The sequence below is a fragment of the Rhagoletis pomonella genome, unplaced genomic scaffold, assembly GCF_013731165.1.
Source record: "Rhagoletis pomonella isolate Grant_MI unplaced genomic scaffold, Rhpom_1.0 Rhpom_scaffold_00011, whole genome shotgun sequence".
NCBI classification, from domain to species: domain Eukaryota; kingdom Metazoa; phylum Arthropoda; class Insecta; order Diptera; family Tephritidae; genus Rhagoletis; species Rhagoletis pomonella.
This window is the reverse complement of record NW_023458565.1, coordinates 30,929,909-30,952,986: the sequence shown is the minus strand read 5'-3', so window position 1 is coordinate 30,952,986 and position 23,078 is coordinate 30,929,909. Positions and strand designations below refer to the sequence as shown.

Below are 23,078 nucleotides of genomic sequence, written 5' to 3'. Positions count from 1 at the left end.
ACAATTAAGTTAAAGTTTGGAAAGAATGTGAAAATAAACAAGAAATGGCAGTAAAGGTAAGAACAACGAAGATATGCTATAAAAAAAAGAAAATTGTTCACTTGCGCAAAATTAAAAAAAACTTGTATTCGGCAATAGTTTTGCACGGAATGTGTCCCCCAGCGCACACGCGTTGTGTGTGAGTTTCTTATCCAATTATCTCACATTCCATTTTCCAACTCAACAAACGGTCATGTGATTAGGGTTGCAGCACTTATTTACTTATTTATTTATTTTGCCTTGTGTTGTATTGTGGTGTGGAGCGCGTGAAGCGTCAAAGTTTTAAATTAATAGTTTCTTTATTTAATTAATACTTTTTCATTGATTTTATGAACTAAATTTTGACAGAGATAAATTGTGAGTATTGTATTATTGTCAGAGTTGTAGTGTTAGAGTGAGTTTATTTAGAAAATAAAGAAAAAAGTATACACTTTCGAAACGTAATGAAGGGATTTGTAAAATTTTTGAATTCATTTGTTATTTAATTTTATAGAGTTCATTAAAATTTATTAGTAGGGAGTGAATAAAATGCAATTTCTTCCTTTATGTAATATACTATTAAGGAAAGCGTTAATATCTTCCATGTTTCATAGCTAAGATGTATATTAAATCGCTTGTAACTTCGCTGCATAAATTTCAAATTTTTTGAGGCGTTTTAACTCATTTTGTTTTTAAATTAAAATTTTAAAATCAAAAATATTGATTTTCATGAATTCTACAGCGTTTCTAAGAAAAGTTGTTTTTTCCCCATATAAAATACATGGAAAACTTTGAGCTCTTGGAGCACTCCCTAAATAATTTTTGATTTCAAATAAAAAATAGGGGTACATTTTTTCGGTATAGAAAAATCCTTGGGGGTGGTAGCATTAAAATTCCGACTTAACTTTTTCAAATGCACTTTTGGACCATTCTAATGTACAGTGGCTAAAATGTATGTAAATAGCGAAGATACATTTTAGCATTCTTCGGCTATTTCCCTTCCCTTTATTTAATGTGTATTATTTTTTTATGAAAGTGTAGCTCGTTATCTAACAAAAACCATGTAAGATGAAATTTAAAATTTTGTAGAAAAATTAGAAGAATTTTTTTTTTTGGGTCAAGGTCAATCTAAGGTATATTATATTTGAGATCAGAGTGTTATGTACTCCTTCACGAACAGATGCGCCCTTCAAATTCTACCAATTTCAAAAATTCTAGTTTCATGTCCAGCGCTACCTAGATCCTTCGCATTTTTTTTAATAATGTTTCTAATCAACGCGTATTCTAAACACGACCTCGAAAGGACCATAAATAGCGAGTTCAAAGAAACTTAGTAGCCATCTGGGGCATACGTGCCACAATACAATATTACAAATATATTTTTGATTAAGGCTACGAAGCTATTTTGCCGCTACTTACCTATTACCTCGATATTTGAATTTTACAAATTTTATTATTAATTAATAATGAATTATTTATGAGTTGGGCCTACAGGTACTACTAACAAATATACACCTAAATATGTATGAATAAATTATGCTGCACCTCACAGCAGGTGAAAAACATTGGAAAATCTAGCAAAACTTTCTCACAACTTTCACGAAAGCTATACACTTATTTACTGCTTTAGAAACTAGTAAACTGTTAGTTATGCTTGGCTACACTGCGCCACAAAAGACTATGAACTCAACATTTCAAATAGGCAGCCAGTGTGCAGCCACAAAGTGAGAGAAGTTTGCTGCCGCTGCATGGAAGAGCAAAGAAAATTACTAATATTAAAAGATGGAAACAAATGGCTGCTAAATAAAATAAATCTACCAATGCTAAAATATATAACTCAACAACTTAGGTCAGCAAATTAATACTTGACTTAGGCGTGTTAATTGATGCTTGAAATTGTTGAAATGCTGCTTCATTTTTCAAGTGTGTGGTTGTTGGCAAATTAACATTTTAACAGTGACGGCAACGAAAATTTAAAATAGGGGCAAGTTTTTTGAGAGCCTTGGCGTACACTTACATATATATTTTATATGAAATACTAAATTTACAATTTTAACATTTCGCAAGCACTACTTTTGACAATGAAGCTAAGGCATGCATACAAATACTAAAATACACTCCTCGTCATGTGAGTAGCGCACCCCTTTGATCCTTACTATTAACAGTGATCCTTCTATTTTTTTAATTTTAATTAATTTCTTATAAATCTGTAGCATATTATATAACAAAAACCTTTTAAACCCGATATTAAAATTTTATACAAATTAAAAAAAGTCAACCACTACCAACTGTAAATAAATTAATAATATTTTAAGAAAAACTTCGGTTATGCAGTTTTGTAGCACATGCAATTTTAGTATGATGAAGTGGAAGTCTCAAATGGCTACAAAATACCGTTGCTTTTTGACAATTTTTTTGGCGACGTTGCTGGGCATTTTCTTTCATATAAAAATTCTGTCGAGCATACTTCGTATGGAAGAAAATGCACAACTTTTTTCTACAAATATTATTAAATTTTTTTTTCTAAAAAATATTATACCTTTGTTGACTTTTTTAAATTTGTATACTATAATTTGAATATCGCATTAAAATGGGTTTAGGTAGAGTCAGAAGTGAGTAAAACTAATTCATAGCTATCTGAAAGAGAGGTCTCAGCGTGTCAAGGTGGGATCTCAAATATCTGAGCTAAGGCCATTGTTTACCGGTGTCCCACAAGGGTCAATCTTGTGACCACTATTATTTTGTTTGTTTGTTAATGATATACTAGTACCGCCCAGTGGTCAAATTCGACCACATCACTTATTTCATACACTTTTTTATTTTGTTTGTGACGTTTTTAAGGTTGTCTAGGTAACTAATATTGTTAGATGGAATTATATCTTTTTCTTCTTTTCATTTGGCGCTGTAATCGCCTAAGCGATTTTTGCCGAGTTCAGCACAGAACGCCAGTCGTTTCTCTAATGTGTCAACTGACGCCAATTGGAAACGCCAAGTGAAGCCGAGTCCTTCTCCACCTGATCCTTCCATCGCAGTGGGTGCCTCCCTCTTCCTATGCTACCTTTCCTTTAAAAAATTATAGAATTCGGTTAACGTGGACCAAATTTATGCGGAAATATACATAAAAAAAGAAAAAAATAAAAATAATCCGACGAATTGGTAACTTTCTCCTTCTTTTGAAGTCGGCTAAAAATTACTGAATATTAAATAAACAAAACGAAGACTGTGAGTACTATTCAAATGACCAGGAGTGTATTATATAAATACGATATATGTATGTATGTAGGAAAAATTTTGAAGAAAAATGGTTGTACTCTTATTCCTAATAGCAAGTTTGGTGGAAAGATGATAAAGCATATTTTTGCATTTATTTCAATAAATGGAGCTCCAGAAACAATTGCAATACAAATAAATCAAATTTTTGAACAATTTTAGCCTTAAAACATTTGTTAAGGCGAAAAAGTACCAAAATTACTAATTTTTCATTGTCACGCAAAAAAGTAATAATTGTGTTTTTTTTTTAATTTGGGCAGTTTTAAAGTATGAGGTTCATATTAAGGGCAATGAACGATGCCATGAATTTCAGCATATATTTCAAGTTTCAAGAGTGTGCTAACAAACAAAAAAAAACTAACTTTTTTTTTGAAATTTTACGATAAACACAATTTCGCGATGGAATTTTGTTATTTACTTCTTAAGATAATGCATTATTTCGAAATGTAACAACTCGTGAGGTTTGCTCATCTACATATGTATTTAGTATTAATTGTTAATGATTTTTAAAAAGTCTATTTAAATAAGTTTTAAGAGCGAAAATATTTTCTGATTATTTAAGTCTGCAGACTTTCGTCCCCGCACACCACTGCTGTTTATTTATATATACATCAAAGTATAAAGTATGTATGCATATATGTACTCGTAAATATAGTTACATTTGTATGCTAGAAAATTTTTTTTTGTGAAAACTTTTAGTTGCCTTCAGCACACTTTTTCAGAGGTTATGCCGCAAAGGCATACACACGCACCTACTCGAACGTTTACCCGCAATGTGTGGGTGTTTACTTGCTCATACATATGCACATATATATACATAAGTACATACTTACTAAGGTAAACACTCCAACGTACGCATAAGCGTATTTATTTTAAGTATGCAAATTTAATTTTGATTGTGACTGACAGCCAGAGCGTTGTGGTGCTGGTGCGTTTTCAACCATTCTGCTGTTGCTGCCTTTTGCATTTCATGTTTAATAATGAAATTGGTTTGGAAACTTTCTTAATAATACAATTAATTTTTCTCCATGAAACGCTTAATTTTGAAAACCAACACACAAGCACAATTAAGTTTGTGCAAACATTCATGCGTAAAATATAAACGGTGTACCAAGTGTGAGACAGAAATACTGTGCACTCATTCCATTAAAACAGGGCCCGGAACTGTTATAATTTTTATAATAAAAATCATAATTTAATTGTTCCTGGTTGGTTGAAATAGCCTAAAATACCAAACAGTAACAAATTCATCACTAAGGTAATTGATATTTACAGAAAGTATCAGACTTTCAAAAGAGTACATATATAACGAAGTAAATACTGCTCAGTTCTCAAAAGCACTCGATACTTTCTGTCACTAGTTAAAACTAGCACACAAAAACTATTTTAACCAGGGAGCGAACATAACAGTTATTGATGGAAACTGTCATGGAAAAATTCACTATGAAGGAATTGTTCTACAACTAAGTGATACATACCAATAGATTTCTCTTTTCACCGAGACTCGAATTTGAAAATAAATTTTCATTTGCAATTTTTACGCAAAATCAAAAAAATAACATATATTTTTGATTCTTATATTATAAATCCAAAATAACCATTTTTTTTGATTTTTATATTATATGTCTTAGATAACAGTTATTGAGAACTTTTATTTATAAAAGTCATCAACAAAAATCAGTCAGTAAGTTTTACTTTTAAAAGTCATCAATATAAATCAGACATCGACTTTTATTTTTTAAATCACTCGCATAAAATTCATTAAAATTTTTCACAGTTAAGAAGGTGTTGGGAAGCAAAAGTTTACTACGACGTATACAAATGGCTTTTATAAGTATGATTTAAAAAATAATTGTCAGTGACTGATTATTATTTATGACTTTTATAAATAAGTGTCTTCGATAGCTGTTATCTAAGACATATAATTTAAAAATGAAATATAGCTGTTAATTGCAGATTACTTAGATACAAATTTAAAATAATTGCTATTTTCGATTTATAAGATAAAAGTCAGAAATAACGATTGTTTTAAGAGTAATTAAATAAAAGTAAAAAAATAGTTGTTAACGGGCGTTTTTATTTAAAAAGTTGTATCTGTTACGGTCCGTGATTTGAACCACCTAGTAAAATGACACTTATCTTAATGTTTTTATGCACAACTACTTCTCTTTATGCGTTTCGAGTCATTTCATAATTAATTCACGTACGAATATAAATTATCCAAAAACTTAGAAAATATATGTAAATTTTACGCTTGAAATATTGTTCTTACGGAAGCCAAATATACATATAAGAAGCAATGAAGAGCAATTCGCTATCTAAATGTGCATCTGTGACATCCTGTTTAATGTACGCAGATTATTATATTATAGACAGATATAAATTTGAGGTACATACATAAGTATGCACCACGATATAAGAGTCTTCATATTGTGCCTTCTGCTCTTTAAAATTTTCAGAAAAGCTGTTTTCGAAGTAAGAACTCAGTTTGCTCATTGTGTGGTCAAAAAAGGACTAGGTTTCTCTACCGTCTCTTCAAATAGGAGTCACATTCGACTCAAAGGTGTAAAGCAGTCACATCCACTGCTTGAAGAACTCTATAAGCAAGTGCAAAAGTTTGTGCAATGGACCCTTTAGTGTCCTGTAAAAATAAGCCTTGAGTGACGTCTGGCTATGACTGAGGATAGCAATTATTTAATTGTGATAGTTCCTACTTCGGTCTGAACAATGCTTAGGGTACCTCACCATTGCCACCGATACAAACAGCTCCTTCGCCATAGCCGCTTGCTACTATTCCCTCTGGAAATTTTCGAATTCCTTCTGGAAGTTTTCGAATCGTCATTTCCGAAATGGAGTAGCTCCATGCTGTGTGGCAAAATGCAAATATTTCTTTCGGGCAGAGCTTATATAGAAGTGTTGCATTGAGGAGCGCCACTTTTCTATTAATGCAATTTAATTTTTTTTGGAGTAAAAAAAAAACAAGTTCAAAATGCATTTTAAACTAGAACTGTAGGATATTTGTTTGTTTAAATTTACACATATATCTGAAAATGTATAAATACAAATTACTCATACGCCATGGCGCCACTTTCAAATATTCCCTAATTTTCATGTAATTCTAAAAATAAATCCAAGCTTACCTATACATATATTATGTGTTACATAAGAAACGGAGCATACGAAAATAAGTTCTTCAAAGAAAAATGGGCCAAGCGCAAACAAAATTGAAAGTTAAAGTTTAAATAAAACGATATTGGGCGTTGAAATGTACATACGAGTATGAAAGCAAAATTGCAAATTCATTTTAAAAAGGGACGTGTACATTAGGTTGGTCCAAACATGCATGTGAAAAAGTAAAGTCGGAATTTTTATGCTCTCACACCCTAGCATTGTTCTATACCGCAAAAAAATATACTCCTATTTTTTTATTTTTAAATCAAAAAATATTTACAGGTAGCTCAAAGCTACCAAAGTTTTCCATATATTTAATATGGGGAAAAAACAACTTTTCGTAGAAATAGTATAGAATTGTTAAAAATCAATATTTTTTTATCGGAAAACTCTATTTATCTGCAGGAGATTCCCAATAATAATACCCAATTGTTTATTTAACCATTATTTCATCGTAACTATAATTTATAGTAGTAGTATAGTTAACTATTTTTAAACCACCCTAGTGCACAAACATGTACGCGTGTGTTTGTGACATCGAAGTAAACATTGCAGACGGCAGGCCGCAGACAAGTAATTTACGAATAAATATTAAATTATGCACGTATTTGACTTCGAAATTTTGTACATGTCTATAGATGTTAATACAAACATATATTACAAATATTAATGACGTTGCCGAAATAGTATTACGTACCAGTATGAAATGCTTTTGCTTGTGTAGCTATTTTGCCAGAAGTCTGTGGCAAAATGTTGAAGTCAAATTTACTTTGGATTGGCGTTACTTGCGAACGCTCTTAGAAAATAATATATGTATGTGTGTATATATGTATTTACATTTAAATAAGAACATGCATCTCGCTTAATAAACGAAGCCTGAAACTCATATTTTTTTATCATTAATAAGTCAATAAACTTTTCTTGCTTGTAATGTGAAACTCAAACAAATGTGCACAAGCGGTTTTTGATAGCCTTGGCAAGGCCTCTCATCTCAGTTAACCTTAGTTCAAAGTCGCAGACAGCAATAATAAGAGCAGTTGAGTTTTGTATGCGTTGCATGTACGCAAATTATGCTCATGTCAATTGACTTATTTTGAACTTTGACAAAACAATTCTCTTTTCGTTCGACGAGATTTTAATAATAATGATGTGCAATTGACATCGAAAGGGACATTAAGCGCATGAAATACGTTAAGTGTGGTCAAGTTTTGGCCAAGTGACAAGTTAATATCTTAAATGATAAAAAAGTGTATTAAGAAAACGCAAATTGTACTTTTGTATGATAAATGAGTTAATAAAATTTTTTACCATCTACTTTTAGTTGTAGTTATAGTTTTACAAGAGCGATTTTATACAAAAGTTATGTTTAATAAATTGCAGAAAATCATAATCTCATTCCCTGGTTGTCCAATAGTTTAAAATGACATGCAGTTTCGAGGAAAAGGAAATACTAAGCTTTAAACTTAAATACCCACGTGCCCTAAAATAATAACATATGCAGTCTGTAAAATTCGTTATCCATGTAACGGCTTATTTGGAAAAAGGAAACCGTCCAGGCTTTTTTATTCTTAAGTCGATCAACGATAGTCACGAGGATTTAAACTGGGACCCTAACGGTTGTGGTCTTTATAAAAACAAGTAAGGAAAGCCTAATTCATACTATTCATGAATAAATGAAAATTTTTTATCTGTTGTTTGGGAGCTTTTATTCTACGTAAATTTTCACTGTGAACTTATGATATACAAGCAGGGTACACAATATCAGGTCCTTTGCCATATAAATGGAGGAGTTATCTCACAAAACTTCTTATCTGAACAGTTAGTGGTATAGGAGATAAAAGTTACAGATAACCATCCTTAAGGTTTTAAGCAGTAGACCTTTTATGACTGAATTTCTAAATCAAGATTTTTAGCGACAGGTATTTAGCATGGCGGTTTCTAGAATCCCACTGCAGGTTTTAGCTATCTAAATAAATTATGGAGCTTTAAAGTAAAACCTCGTATCTCAACCATCAGTTGCATGGGAGCTATAAGTAAGAGCCCGTATGACGGAGAAATAATAAGTTCAATTATTAAGCTACCGAAAGGAAAGAGTTATGGTATGAAAGCCGATATCTGAACAATCAGTTATTTTGGAAGACATAACTGTTAGAATACCGATCATAAAAATTTTCTTCGCAGACTTTCTTTGATTGATTAATAAATTGCTCACAAAAATTTTACAGTTTTATCATTCAAAATAAAGAAGTCTTAACTGAACAATCGGTTATATGGGAGCTATAACTGGTAGTAATCCGAGCTTGATGATTTTCACAGCAAACGCTCTGTTAGTGATAACTGAAAGGAGCGCAAATTTTCATGATATTGCGGCAGTTGTGGCACAGAAATTTATAAATGAACAATCAAAAAAAATTAAAATAAGAAAATTTGGATGGAATGATGTAAATAAAATCTTGATATTTAATAAACTATAGTCGCCTTAGCGCCTCTCCACGTCGAGACTTAGCCGAAGCTTACGCTTAAAAAATTACACAATTCCCCACAATTAAAGAATATTTTAACCATACATTTAAAAATCCAGGATCTTACTTACATTTATGTATTTGTGTATATGTATGTAGATTTGTCGATAGTCCTGTGCAATAACGACGCAATTCAAAATTCAAAAAATTAAAATTACTTTCTACTCTTAAGTGACTCATGTGACCTTGTCTAATCAATGTCTAATCCTTGTGTAAGTAAGTAGTAAGCATTACTACAGGAAGTAGTAAGGATCAGATATGAAATAGACAAGGATAAGAAACATGAGTCACTTAACAGCAGTAAGAGTTGTTAGTTTTTTAATTTTGAATTTTGACGTTATTGCAGAGGATGATCGATATATATACATAAATTAGTTAGATTCATACCGGGTTTCAACTGAATCTTTGATTTTTTCTGTTTTTGAACCGAACATTTTTTTTTAATTCACGCCAACCAAAAACCACACCAAAAAATTATTTCAATGGTGTGCATTTGCGTTTGATTATAGAAATGTTACAATTGTTCAAAATTCTTACTTCAAGGTTAGTCCGTAAATTATCATTTCACATTCGTAAATTGCATCTTTTCATCTTTCTTTCATGCAACACTCAAGTAAAGATCCATGCCAAGAGATACTGCGATGTCCTTTCTCCCTGTTTTGCAAGACGAAATGACGCCGAATGAAGAAGAAAAAGTTATTCAAACTAATTTATTTTTCAAACAGATCCACTTTGTGTCATTAACCGTGGTGTGAATAGCCATATCATAGGAGAATTGCCAGAACTTCTTCACAGACGCAATGCTGGTTAGGTTATTTAAGATGGCAAATGGAAAATATGCCTTCTGGCGACCACAAAACCATAATCAGAGCAAATAAGTTGCAAAGTGAAATTTTAGGCAGGATAGTATTTTATTGATAATCTTTCATGAGAGAAACTTTCACGCCTCGGACAGGAGACCTAACTAAATTCAAGCATTTTTTATGTTTTTCCACTGCCACAAATCTCATACTTTTTTTCACAGCATTTCTACTTAGCTAGTAAAAATATCCTCATTGCTGAAAGTGCATTACACTATTTTAATCAGCAAAAAGTTTCATCTCAACCCCAACACAGTTCAAAAGTAAGACAAATATAACATAAATGAACTACATAAACGTCGAGTGAGAGCGCACTCACCTTGCCTCATTGTGTTTTCACTTCCGACCTTTTCACTTTTATTTTCCTGTGCTTTGTTTTAATGCTGCAGAGATACATACTTAATGTAAATACATATGTATGTATGTATGTAAAAGTGAGTGAGATTTAATGTTTTTAATGAATTTATCGCGTGTTGGGAATTTCATAACATACTCAGTTGGGAAATGAAAACTAAATAGCAAGGAAAAAGGAAACATGACATTCAACTTTCCTAAGTACACTGCATATATGTAAATGCATAAGTATGTATGTGTGTATGCTGTATTCACTTAATTAAGTCGCGAAATATGCATGACTGTTTACCTAGGTAGTGAGCTCAGTAGCTGTTCTTCTTCTAGTAATTTACATTAAATATTTTTTTCAGCGGTTTAACATAACACAAATTAGTGCCGCTTAACAGTGTGATTTTTTTTTATGTACGCACTGAGGTCATCGTGAAAAATAACGTATACGCCCTGGTGGCCAAGAGTAAGATTAGTTTAGTAGATACCTCTGCGTATGTACGTATGTATGTACTTAGTGTTACATACTTAGTGTATACATACACTGTTTTTTATACTCTTTTACAAGTTAGTTTTTTTTTGTATAAATATTCAGCGTTTTTGGTGATTAAGGTAGTTAATACCTCGCCTTAATGAAGTATTTAAATGCAATGGCAGTAAAAATACTCGTTTTTCTTGTGTAGGGGTGTAGTTAATGTAGCAGTTTAGTGCTGAAGTTCATACAAAACTTAGTGATTAAATGAAAATTACTCATTTAGCAGAATACAAGTGCATATAATTTATAAACTCGTTTAATTTTTATAACAGAGATCTAACCGCGTGGGTACACAGTTTATAAGAAAGAAAAAAACACAAAAAGAACTGCGTAAGTATTGCTTTGCTAGTTTTTACTTCGCTTTCTTGGGACCAAAATGGTAAATTTTGCTAATATTCTTCAAACTCCAAATGATAGCTTCTTTCTTTACATATAAAAAATTCATGTAAAATTTAATTTAGGATTTGAATGCTTCTTTCTATCTGAAATGCTCTGAAAAAAATTCATAAAATTCAAAGCAACTCGAAAAGTATAGTACAGAAAAAATTTCAAAAAGTGCCTTGAAAGTGTTCAAGAAAATAAAGAGTATAAAATATTTGTTGCATCCAGCTAACGGTGTTCCAGATTGAAGTCTTAGCAATTCTAGCCTGCGCATCGCGAAAATAAAAGAAGGCAATATTCAATTGCTTTAACCATTTTAGGACGCTTTCCAAAAAGTTCTCCATTCATAATTATGTTATGTGAATTTTTGCGGATTTTTTAATGTTCTTATACTTTTATCATTTTAAAATATCCACCAGGAATTGGAAAAATACTATTTTCACCAATATTTTGGATTAAAAATCTCAGATTTTGGTCGCAATACTTTTTGAGAAATAAATATTTTTTATCAGTATTATAAACCACTTAGCATATATAAAAGAAAATTTATTTTCTGCAGAAAAATGTCCCCTCATAAAGAGAAAAGATTACCTATGCACGTATATAAAAATATTTTTTTCTTAGAAAAAATATGGTTTTTAATAATTTGGAGAAAATATATATTTTAAGCAAAAAATATATATGTATACATATATACATACATATCTATTTAAAAAAATATTTAACCAGAATTATAACTGACCAAACTTTAAAAGAAACTAAAGAAATAATTCTTTTGGGGAATACTTATGTTTTTCGAGCAATAATTATTTTTGGGGAAAAGTTTTTTTTCGGTAAACTATATCTACACAAATTTTAATTTAATTCAATTTCAATAGCAATGTTTTTTGTTGAGTGAAAATGATTTATTTTTTAAAAATTATTTTGTTTTTGAGAAAATTGGCTATCTGGGAAAAAAATATCAGGAAGGATTTTCAAAAAAAAAGAAGAAAAATTTAAGGATTTTGGGAAAAACATTAAAAAAATATTTTTTTTCCAAAATTAAACAGGAAAGTTACCTTAAATTTGGAAAACTATTTTTATTTCGCAAGAAAAGCTATAAAATTGCCTAATTTTTATTTAGACTTTCTATAAAAGTTTGGCAAAAATATTTTGCGCTTAACTTACTTTTGTAAAGAAAAAAAATATGAAAGCGGACATGATTTTTGGAAAATTTTTTTTTTTGGGAATATACAGAAAATTTCTAAAGAAATTTGGGGAAAAATTAACATTGTAAGAAAAACATTTCTTTTACCTAAAGTAGCAAAAACATTTTTTTTTTTACAGGAAAAAATTATAAAATTGCCTAATTTAGAGATTCTTCGGACGAATTTTGGGGACGGAAAAAGTGGATGGATGGTGATGGAAATGCCACCTAAATCTACATTTATATGTATGTACATATGTAAGGTTTAGATTACGATTAATACAAGGAATACTATTAATATAATAAGATTATAAAGGTAATGACGTATATGTGGCCGAAGAAAAGAATACATCGAAAATAGAGATAAACATAAATATGAGGAGGAAGATAAATTTAAGTAAAAAGATGAAGAAAAGGATATAGATAGAGCCGAAGGAAGCGATAGAGAGAAGTATAGGATAAATATAAAAATGAACTAATCGCTTCATTTCACCTCAACTGAACTCACTTTGTCTAACCGCAACTGACCTCATCTCAACTCACGTTAACTCAATTCAACTCATCTCTCCTTAAATCACCTTAGCATACCTCAGCTATATTAACTTCATCTTACTTCACTTACCTCACTTTAACTCAACTAAATACAACTTCACTCAACACAGCACAACTCAACTCACCTCATCTCACCTTAACTAGCTTCATCAATTTGATCAATTCAATATCACTCAAACAAGTGTATATTATGTTAGCTTAAGTTCAACAGATCGAAAGATACACCTATCAACAAACTACCTGGTAAAGCTTTAATTTATGCCCCAGAATTTTTGTTGTTTTATTTTTAGTTCGGCAAAATTTTCAAATTTGACTTTCAACAATATTTTCAATTACTTATAATCTTCCATGAAGACCATTAAGTGCGCCCAGCGATAGCCAGAATTTTAGTAAAACGCTAATGCGCTTTTATATGAAAATACGAACTCATCCAAATATTTTGCATCATTTTCCCAAACTACAGCTAGATATCTATGCTAAGCTTTGCTGCCAAATCAAAAGGACTAAACATAAATTACGGTTGCATGCAGGGCTTAACACAAATATTCATCTGCTTTAGCATTTTTCTATGTCGAAATTTCCATTCGACCTAATTCAGCATCAAACGTCATAGCCGCAAAATTTTCATTCACATTCATATGCCAGCGCGCACATCCAAATCCACAACCACTTCGGCAAGTCATTACAATTCAGCAATGCTAATGTGTACTTACAAACCTTAAATGCAAAAATCGTTTCATCAACGCCAAGGCAAAAAGCAAATTAATGCGAACAACACAACGCACGTACCGTGGCTCGTAAGCATGCAGCTTTTCTAGTTGATTTCTGCGGTTATTGTTGCTATTATTGCAAGTGTTATTGTTGGTGTTGTTGCAACGTGCACGCCATTTAAATACATTTGGCGTGGGTGAAGTGATTGCATGGTGGGTTGATGGGGTGGATGGCGTGATGGGGTGATGGGGTGATGGGTTGTGGCATTTGAAACGCAGAGGTGGTTGCGCATTAAAACATTCAGCACGTTTCTAATTGAAGAAGCTCAACGGTAAAACGGTGCGCATACATACAGATGAGCAAAACTATTTCATGCATACAAACACACATAAGTACATACATGCACACTTGCTGTCTGTCAGTCATTGCAGCAGCACTTATTCATGCCGACACTTATTGAGTCAGTCAAACACTTTTGTCTGATTTCGTCTCGCGTGTTTTTTTTCGGAGTGAGTGAGCATTGATGTCCTCCTCCATATCCATACATACATATACATACAGGCACGAGTACACAAAATCCAGCATAGATTCATGCACACGTACTATTTAAATCTTGCAATAGTGTACGTGTGTGCGTTTGTGACGGCGTTATCTATGTGGGTTTGTGTGTGTGTGAGTGCATTTGTTGCATCAACGACATTCAATTCATTCGATTTGTGCAATTTTTCCAATGGATTTGTTGCAGCTTTGCATAGTATCTAGTAAATATGTACATGCGCAATCCCCGCGACGCTCGCGAAACCCAGCTGTCTACGTAGCTGTGGGTGTAGGCTGTAAGTGTGTTAGAAGCCACAGAAGGCCTGTGTGGCGATTGGAAACCTTTGAAGCTCTGTGCATTGGTGGCGAACTGCTGTTGCCAGTTGAATGCATAAGTGCTCGCATTTGAATTCCAATTGATTTTGAATATGCACATACATACGTATGTACATATTCCTGTTTTTTTTTCTTTTATGCGCCTCGGATTTGTTCCAATGGAGTGGAATAAAAAACGTCTGGCAAGCCGTTGATTTGATGTTTAATGCAAAAGTAATTGAAATTTTTGTGTGCGTGTGAATGAAAATAACTAAATAATTTTAGGAATGCAATTCAAATATGAAAGTGAATTATTTTTATATCAAACACTTAAAGCATTTATGCTAAAAGTAGAAGACAAATATGTTGAAGATTGAGGTAAAAAAATAGGATACATACTTATGAAAATTCGTTTAGTTTGCCACTGAAATACTTAGCGCGTTATATGGAAAACACGTGTGGTTAATAGTTATTCCATTTCACTCATTTTCAATATCATATCATTTTGCCGAGTAAAAGCACTGGCATGCCGATTTAAAGTACTCGGGCGGCGGAGTTTTTCTATTTTTAATTAAATTTTCTTTAAATTTTTAGATTCTGATGTTTCAAAAACGAAAAAATTTTATATTTTTAAATTAACTTAATTTTTTTAAACAGATTTTATTTTCTTACTTTAATTTTTTCTGTTTTGTTAAAATTTTTAGTTGTTAGTTTTATTAAGGAAAACAATGTTTTTTCATTTCATTAAATTTTTAGAAAAATATTGTCTTCCTTTTTGAATAAAATTTTCTTAATTTCTTAATTTAATTTTCTATCAAAATTTAGAGTTTATTGTTTTAGAAGGAAAAAATATATTTTTTAAGCTGTATTAATTTTAAGGACCTTATTTGGTTTTTAAAATATTTTATTTAAAAATATTTTTTTTTAAATTTATTTTTTAAGAACTTATTTTATTAGCTTTCGCTCTTTTATAAATTTTTTTCTTTCTCATTTTAGTTTTTAGGACCTTAATATCTGGTCGCTTGGTCCCTTCGCACTCACCTTGATCACATACACACTTTCCGTTGGAAGGAAAAACTTTGGGTTCGATTTAGAATGGTTACAAGGTATCCGCAGTTTATTTATAAGCCGTACAATTCGGCGCAATTTATTATTAGGCTTTCACAAGATATAAAAGTTGAGTTTAGAGGTATAGATGTATATGTATATACACAAGAGTTTGCTTATTTGACAAGATAAGATAGAAAGGGCGCGTGCGCGTTGGCCGACTTGAGTAGCTGAACTGTCTTTGGCATCATTTGGCACGATGATGGTAGGCGGCCGTGCGCGCTCGTTAATCATTTTTCGAACTTCACACCGCTGCGGCCACAGGATGCACGCACGGCCGCTGAATTTAGTTTAAGCGGCGGCTTAAACATCGTCCCCGCCCTGCAGGAATGCGTTGCTGAGCGTCTCCTGCAGCTCTTTCAGGACGCGGATCGTGTTGCCAATGACGCGGTGGGTGGTGCGGCCCTGGAAATTGGCCGTTTGTAGGCCTTGGGGAGTGCGCGCGATCGTCCGGTGGACGGTCTTCTTGCGCGGCGGTTGCGGCGCCTGGTTGCGCGGGTTCTTCTGCGCCTTCTTCTGCCTACCTTTCTTCGGCGGTGCCCTCCGCTTGATGGGCTTGCATGATGTCGATTTGGCCCGGTTGGGCTGCTGGTTTCGTTTGCCTGTGCGCGCGGGCCTGTTAGCTGCCACATGCAGCAGCGTATGGTGCGCTAAGCCACAGGTCTTGCAACTACCCGGCGAGTCGCATTCCCCGGTAGTGTGGGTGAGCGCAAGGCAGTTGACGCAGTAGCCTTGCGCGCGGGCTACTCCCAACCGTTGCGGCGGCTTCATCGCCTTGAAGGCCGGGCACGTCCGCAATGCGTGGTAACGGTGGCAGAGCCGGCATTGTAGGCAGTTGTCTGTCTCTGCCGTTGGAGCCAGGGGGCACGCCTTCCGTGCTGCCATGATGTCTTCGATCTGGAAGTAGAAGCAAAGGCAGAGAAACGAGAAGTACTTGGGTACAATGTTTAAACGGGAGGTTAAGACCCTTAAACATATGTATAGAATTATCTATTGTGCTTTTGGAAGGAAGCACAGTTTGACAAGTGGCCGCGTGATAACTCCATTTTGTGTACGGACTTCCACGACACGTATGTGGTTATCAGGGCCAATTCGTCCCAATCGCCACTCGGTGGGGGGGAGTGAATCTTCTTTGATCACGACGATGTCGCCTGGCTGAGGATCGCTTTGTGGGGTTTTCCACTTGTAGCTCTTCTGAAGATCTTTGAGGTAATCTTCTTTCCAGCGGCGACTAAATTGGTGGTGAAGTGCTTTGACTTTCTCCCACCGGTTTAGTAGAGAGAGGTTTTCCGCATTAGACTCGGGAATGGCCAACAGCGGTGCACCTCGAAGGAAGTGACCCGGAGTAAGTGCTGTCATATCAGCTGGGTCTTGAGAAAGTGCGGATAGAGGCCTCGAGTTGAGGACTGCTTCAATTCGCACCAGAAGCGTCGTGAATTCTTCGAAAGTGAACTTGTGGGTTGCAGCGGTTTTCTTTAAATGGATTTTAAAGCTTTTCACTGCAGATTCCCACAAGCCGCCCATGTGGGGGGCGCTGAGTGGTATATATTGCCAGTTGATGCCTTGAGGGGCATATTTTTTGACAATGTCTGCGGAACATTCGTTAAGGAATTTAACGAAGTCGCGTTCTGTTGCGCGCTGGGCGCCAATGAACGTTTTTCCATTGGCGCTCATCATTTTTGAGGGAAAACCTCGTCTGCCAACGAAGCGGGCGAATGCTGCTCGAAAAGCTTCGGTTGTAAGATCCGAGCATAGCTCGAGATGCACTGCCTTTGTGGAAAAACAGACAAAAAACTGCAACGTATCCCTTGATAAGGGTTGTAGATCTTAGCACCGATGCTTTAATTTGGAATGGCCCAGCAAAATCTACTCCCGTTGTGGAAAATGGGAGTGAGAAACTGCAGCGCCCAGGGGGTAGAGCGGCCATTATTTGGGTGCGTGTTTGTTGCTTGTAAAGCGTGCACACTTTGCATTGAAAGATGCGTTTTTTAATTAGAGGTTTCAGCTTTGGTACGTAGTACTCTTGCCTTACCATTTGGAGCGTTAATCGTGTTTCTGCGTGAAGAAGCAGCGAGTGTAACAACTCCAAATATAGCTGGCAGAACCTCGATTCGGTAGGGAGAATTATTGGGTGCCTTTCATTATAGCTTAATGTGGAATGTGCTAATCGGCCATTAACCCGTAAAAGTCCGTCTTTGTCCAACGAAGGATTGAGAACAATAAGAGGACTTTTTTTGTTAAGTGGCTTTTTATCTTGCAAAGCGCTTTTTTCGCTCGGAAAATGGCGTGATTGCGCTGCGTTGATAAGACGAATTTTTGCATATTGAAATTCGTTATGTGTCAGATGCGGATAGGTGATTGTAGCTAACCCCTTTGATTTGTTGCGGGCATTGCTCACGAAGCGGAACATGTACGCAGTCACGCGGAGTGCTCGAGAGAAAGAAGAAAAGCGATCAAGAAAATCGACCTCTTCTTCGAGCGCGTGATATACCTCCACCTTGCGTTTTTCTGGTGGAGATGCACTGCATGCCTTTGACCTTGGCCATGCATCCCTGTGGCAAGAGAGCCATTTTGGTCCGTGCCACCAGAGTGGGGAATTCGCCAAATTCTGCGGTTTGCACCCACGGGTGCCGAGGTCGGCTGGATTATCTTGGCTGGAAGCATGGCGCCATGCACCGGTTGGAAGATATTCCCGGATTTGAGAGGTACGATTGGATACATACGTCTTCAATGTACATGGTGGCTTTTCAAGCCAAGCTAGCACAATCTCTGAATCTGACCATAAGAATATGTTGCACGATTCTAATTTGAGCTGTTTTCCAACAGTTGCGACCAGTTTTGCGAGTAAGACTGCACCACAAAGCTCTAGGCGTGGCAAGCTTACCGTCTTCAATGGTGCGACTTTGCTTTTTGCGACCAAGAGAGTGGAATATCTTTGGTTGCTAGCATCTGCGCGGATGTAAATCGCAGCGCAATATGCTTTTTCCGAGGCATCGCAAAACCCGTGGATTTGGGTATCTTGCCCCGGAGTGAAATTAACCCATCGAGGGATTTCGATGTGGCAGATAGCTGGCAGATTTTCTGCGAACTGATGCCATTTTGCTAAAGATATAGGTTTGGCACATTCGTCCCAATCAACGCCATCTAGCCAAAGTTCTTGAAGAAGAATCTTTGCTTGAATCATCACTGGCGATAGCCATCCTGCCGGGTCAAAAAGTTTTGCGACAGAGGATAAGATTTGTCGCTTTGTGACGGCATTCGATGTCGATGCAGGCAGAATGGTGTAGGAAAACTTATCGGTGGGTGCGTTCCATTGTATACCAAGAGTTTTGGTTGTGGAAGCGCTCTCAAATTTCAAAAAGTTGGAGTCGAGAAGATCCTCCTTTGGAAATTTTTAAATGACGGCCGGATGATTGGCCGTTAGTTTCTTGAGTATGAAACCAGCTGACTTAAGCGCCTTGATCACTTGAAGAAGTGATTCAGTGGCGTTGTCAATATCATGACTTCCGGATAGGATGTCATCCACATACGTTTCGGTTTTAAGTATTGTGGCAGCCAAGGGAAATGTCGCTATCGTATCATCTGCTAATTGATGCAGGGTACGGATAGCGAGGTATGGTGCACAATTAACCCCGAACGTTACGGTTTTAATATTATAATCGGTGACAGGAGAGTCAGCCGATGTGCGAAATAAGATTCGCTGAAAATCTTCACACCGCTGCGGCCACAGGATGCACGCACGGCCGCTGAATTTAGTTTAAGCGGCGGCTTAAACAGGACCTTACTTTTTATTTTTTTAAATGTAATATTTCTTAAGCTGTATTTAGTTTCTAGGACCTTATTTGGTTTTTAAAATTTTTTATTTCATGTTCATTTAATTTTTATACATATTATGTTATTTACAAATAAACTTATTTTTTTTATCTAATTTATTTTTTAAGAACTTATTTTATTAGCTTTCGCTCTTCTATAAATTTATTATTTTTTTGTTTGAGTTTTTAGGACCTTACTTTATTTTTAATTTTTTTTATGTAATATTCCTTTAATTTTTAGATACTAGATATTATTTTAAAAGTATAAATATTTTGTTGTTATTTCAGTTAATTTTAAGGAATTTGCTTTATTATTTTTCCTTCTTTGATTAATGATTTTTTTTAGTATAATTTTTAAGACAAAAATTTTTATAATTTTTTTCTTTTTTGGTATAGAAAGTCCCCTGTATTAATTCTTTTTCTCAATTAATTTTTTTTTTTCAATTTTTTTCAAAGTTTTTGTTGTTTTAAAAAGAAAAATACATATCTATATATGTATATACATTTTCATTAATTTCATTTTTTTTTTTTAATTATTGCTAAAAGATACACAAAGGAAAGCAAAGACCTCCTCATTAGAAGATGTTTCAATTAGTCTTTAGAAAGACAGAAAACAGCTTTCAAGACTGTGGTGAGTGGAAACACTGTTGCAAAATTTGTCTTGTTAGGATACGTACACACAGAAAGCGGTGGTAACAGTGAACGAAGCAGAGAGGAGCTTTTCGAAATTCATAAAATCGTAGCACTTAAAAATTAAATAGAAAATTTAAAATCCTCTTTGGACAACATCAAGGCGCACGCCACTAATCGGAAGAGATCGGCTCGACCAACCACTAACACAAGTGCCAATCTAAAATTACTGGTATTATTTTTCAATTCGAATCCAGTTCATTCTCTAACAAAAACTATATCAACCCCTTTGCGCAAAATTATGCTATGTTACCAAAACCAAATTTTACCGGAAAGTGTTTTTTGTATTTTTCTCTGCTTTGGCTAGCACCATCATTTCACATTCTAATTTCTTACCAGATACGGAAATTTCGCCCACATGAAAAAATACATTGTCACATACGATAAAATTTAATGCCAAGTAAAATTAGGTACCATTTATAAAGTATTTCGGAAATTATGAATTTTTTAAAGATTCTTCGAAAATTGTTTCTATGATATTTAACAGAAAATTTGAATCAGTTGAATTAGATTCTCTTTGAGATTTCTATAGTTCCTTTAGTTGAAATCAGGATTTCATAAGTTCATAGGTTTTAACTAATTTTAAAAAATGGTACCTAGTTTTACTCGGAATTAAACATTATTTTTGAAGTAACTACTAAAAGAGACTACTTTCTTTTGAAATTTTGGCAAAAATGTTGTAGAAGCGGGAAAAATAATGAAATTTTGTGTAAATTTCAGATTTATTCCAAAATGTTTTCATATATTTGCTATGCGCTCACAAAACTTATTATTTCTTTAAAAAGCAAATGTATTCCTCTTTTGAACGCGACATAAAAACTTTAAATTGTTTAAAAAATAACCGATACAAAATTTGTTAATGCCGCAAGTCATGCGAAAATGTTTTTTTTAAGAATAAGTTTATAATTTGAAGGTATTAGGAAAATGTTTAAAAAAGTTTCGTTAATTACTCGGCCAGCTCTAGGACCTTAACATCACTCACTTAAAAAGTTCGTACTACTTTTTTTTTGTTTTGTAAGACCATGTTATTCATCATTTACAAAAAAAAAAAACATAATTAAAAATCCACCAATAATTGAAGGCTGTAAACCTTTTTGAATGACAAAATTTGGTTTGCATTAATGTGCGGCACAATGAGTGAAATGATTCTCTGTCTAAATAAGAATGACAGATGCAGTAAGTACATTTCATTTACTTGTTTCCATTTCCATGTAATCCGGCATAAAACTTAATTTGTCAAATCAATTGCCAATCAAGGCCTATATATGTACATACATATTTATATATATTTTTGTATGAATGTTTGTCACAACATTATGTCAATTTAATTGTTCAGCAACAAGAACAAACTATCAAACATTACAACAATTACATATAAGTGAAGTTAATGGCGATCTTGAAGGCCATTAAGTATAATTGCATCGCATACATCTCTATGTATGCAAATACGTATCTACTTATTTACATTTGTAAGTTTGTAATGCTTTCACATAAAATTTGCCTTTAGCATCAACACTGAACTTAAGAAGGTGTCACTTTTGAAAAGGCTTACGGTAATGGCAGTAACAAATGCATTATTACAAAAACACCCTACAGTAAATATGATGAAAGTGCAAAAGAAGGATTAATTTTGCAACAACTACTCCGTATCTGGCTTTAAACTGTTAAATGCATTTTTGATTGATTTCGAACAAATTTGGGGAGAGTTGGCTTACTAAAGTCAAACACCTATAAAATTACGAATCGCGCTTTAAACACATGTATACACATAGGCAAATATACATGGGGCGTTCCATACCAAAACGGACAGGGTTATGTTTATGCATCAACCCTAAAAATTTGAAACAAATCAAACACATGAAGTGTGAACCCCATCGGTTTTGCTGTGGAACGCTCCATATACATATATCTACATATATCCACCTTAAGCGTATAAACTAACTAAATTTTGACTAGAATACCTCATAGGCACTAATGCTTTGCAATGGATAAGTAGTGGCAGGCAGCTAAGTTGGTCATTAAGTGCTGCCAGCACTAAGCAACTGACCGCATTATTTAACTGACAATAATTTAAAATGACATTAGCATTGGTCGGCAAATTGAAGAGGTGCGTGTGATGGGTAATGGTAGCGGCAATCGTATTGAAACTATCAAGGCGCATTTACAGTGCAACTACTATAATGGTATATATGTATGTATTTACTTACACAGCAAACTTGACCGGCGGGAAAATCTAGGGATATGAGGAACACTTTCAGTATGTATTAGGCAGAAGATCTATCTATCGATAACGACATCTATTAAAAAAGCCATAACTAGTATATTGATAGTTACATGAATGTAAAGATAATGGCATCGATAAGTTAATTGATAACGACTTCGAAATATTTGAAATGTCGATAACGAAACCGATATATAAATCGATAACGATATTAACAAACTTATACAAATGCGTAAGTTAATACTAGTTCGAAAGCGAATATAAAAAGGGAAAATGGTATTTCGGAAATGTTTATGAAGATATCGATTGTAAAACTAATAACTAAATAGATAATGACATTAATAAATCGTATGCAAATAAATCTACGACAACGTATTATATCATTCGATAACGACATCTATAGATAAATCGGTATAAAGTTATAACAATATAGTTAAATACATGGACATATATGTATGAACAAGATGTCGGTGTCAATAAATTATTGCAAAACGATATTGATAAATGTTTAAATATATCGATAGCTAAATAATTATCTAAATCGATGCCGATATTCACGAATCGATAAAAATTTCAATAAATTTATAGAAATATCGATAGATTATATAATAGCGATAAATGATCGATAACAATTTCGCAATGCGCTGGTGTGTCGTTACAAAAAACAGAAGTGAGTTTTGACTTGGGTTACAAAATTGCAAAACCCTGCGAATTGGGCAAGACTGTTTGCATACAAGTAGTTTTTAACGGAAAGAAAACATGCATTTATGTAGAATATACTTTTTATTTTGACATCCACGCCACCACTGGTTCAATATATTGCAAATATATGTCTTACTACGTTTCAA

At 33.9% G+C, this 23,078-nt stretch overlaps 1 protein-coding gene across 1 annotated transcript in view; it reads left to right on the top strand.

Moving 5' to 3' along the window:
* Window positions 1-23,078, top strand: part of LOC118746943 (kin of IRRE-like protein 3) — a 74,882-nt gene that overhangs the window by 23,015 nt on the left and 28,789 nt on the right. The gene's annotated exons all lie outside the window — the stretch shown is intronic.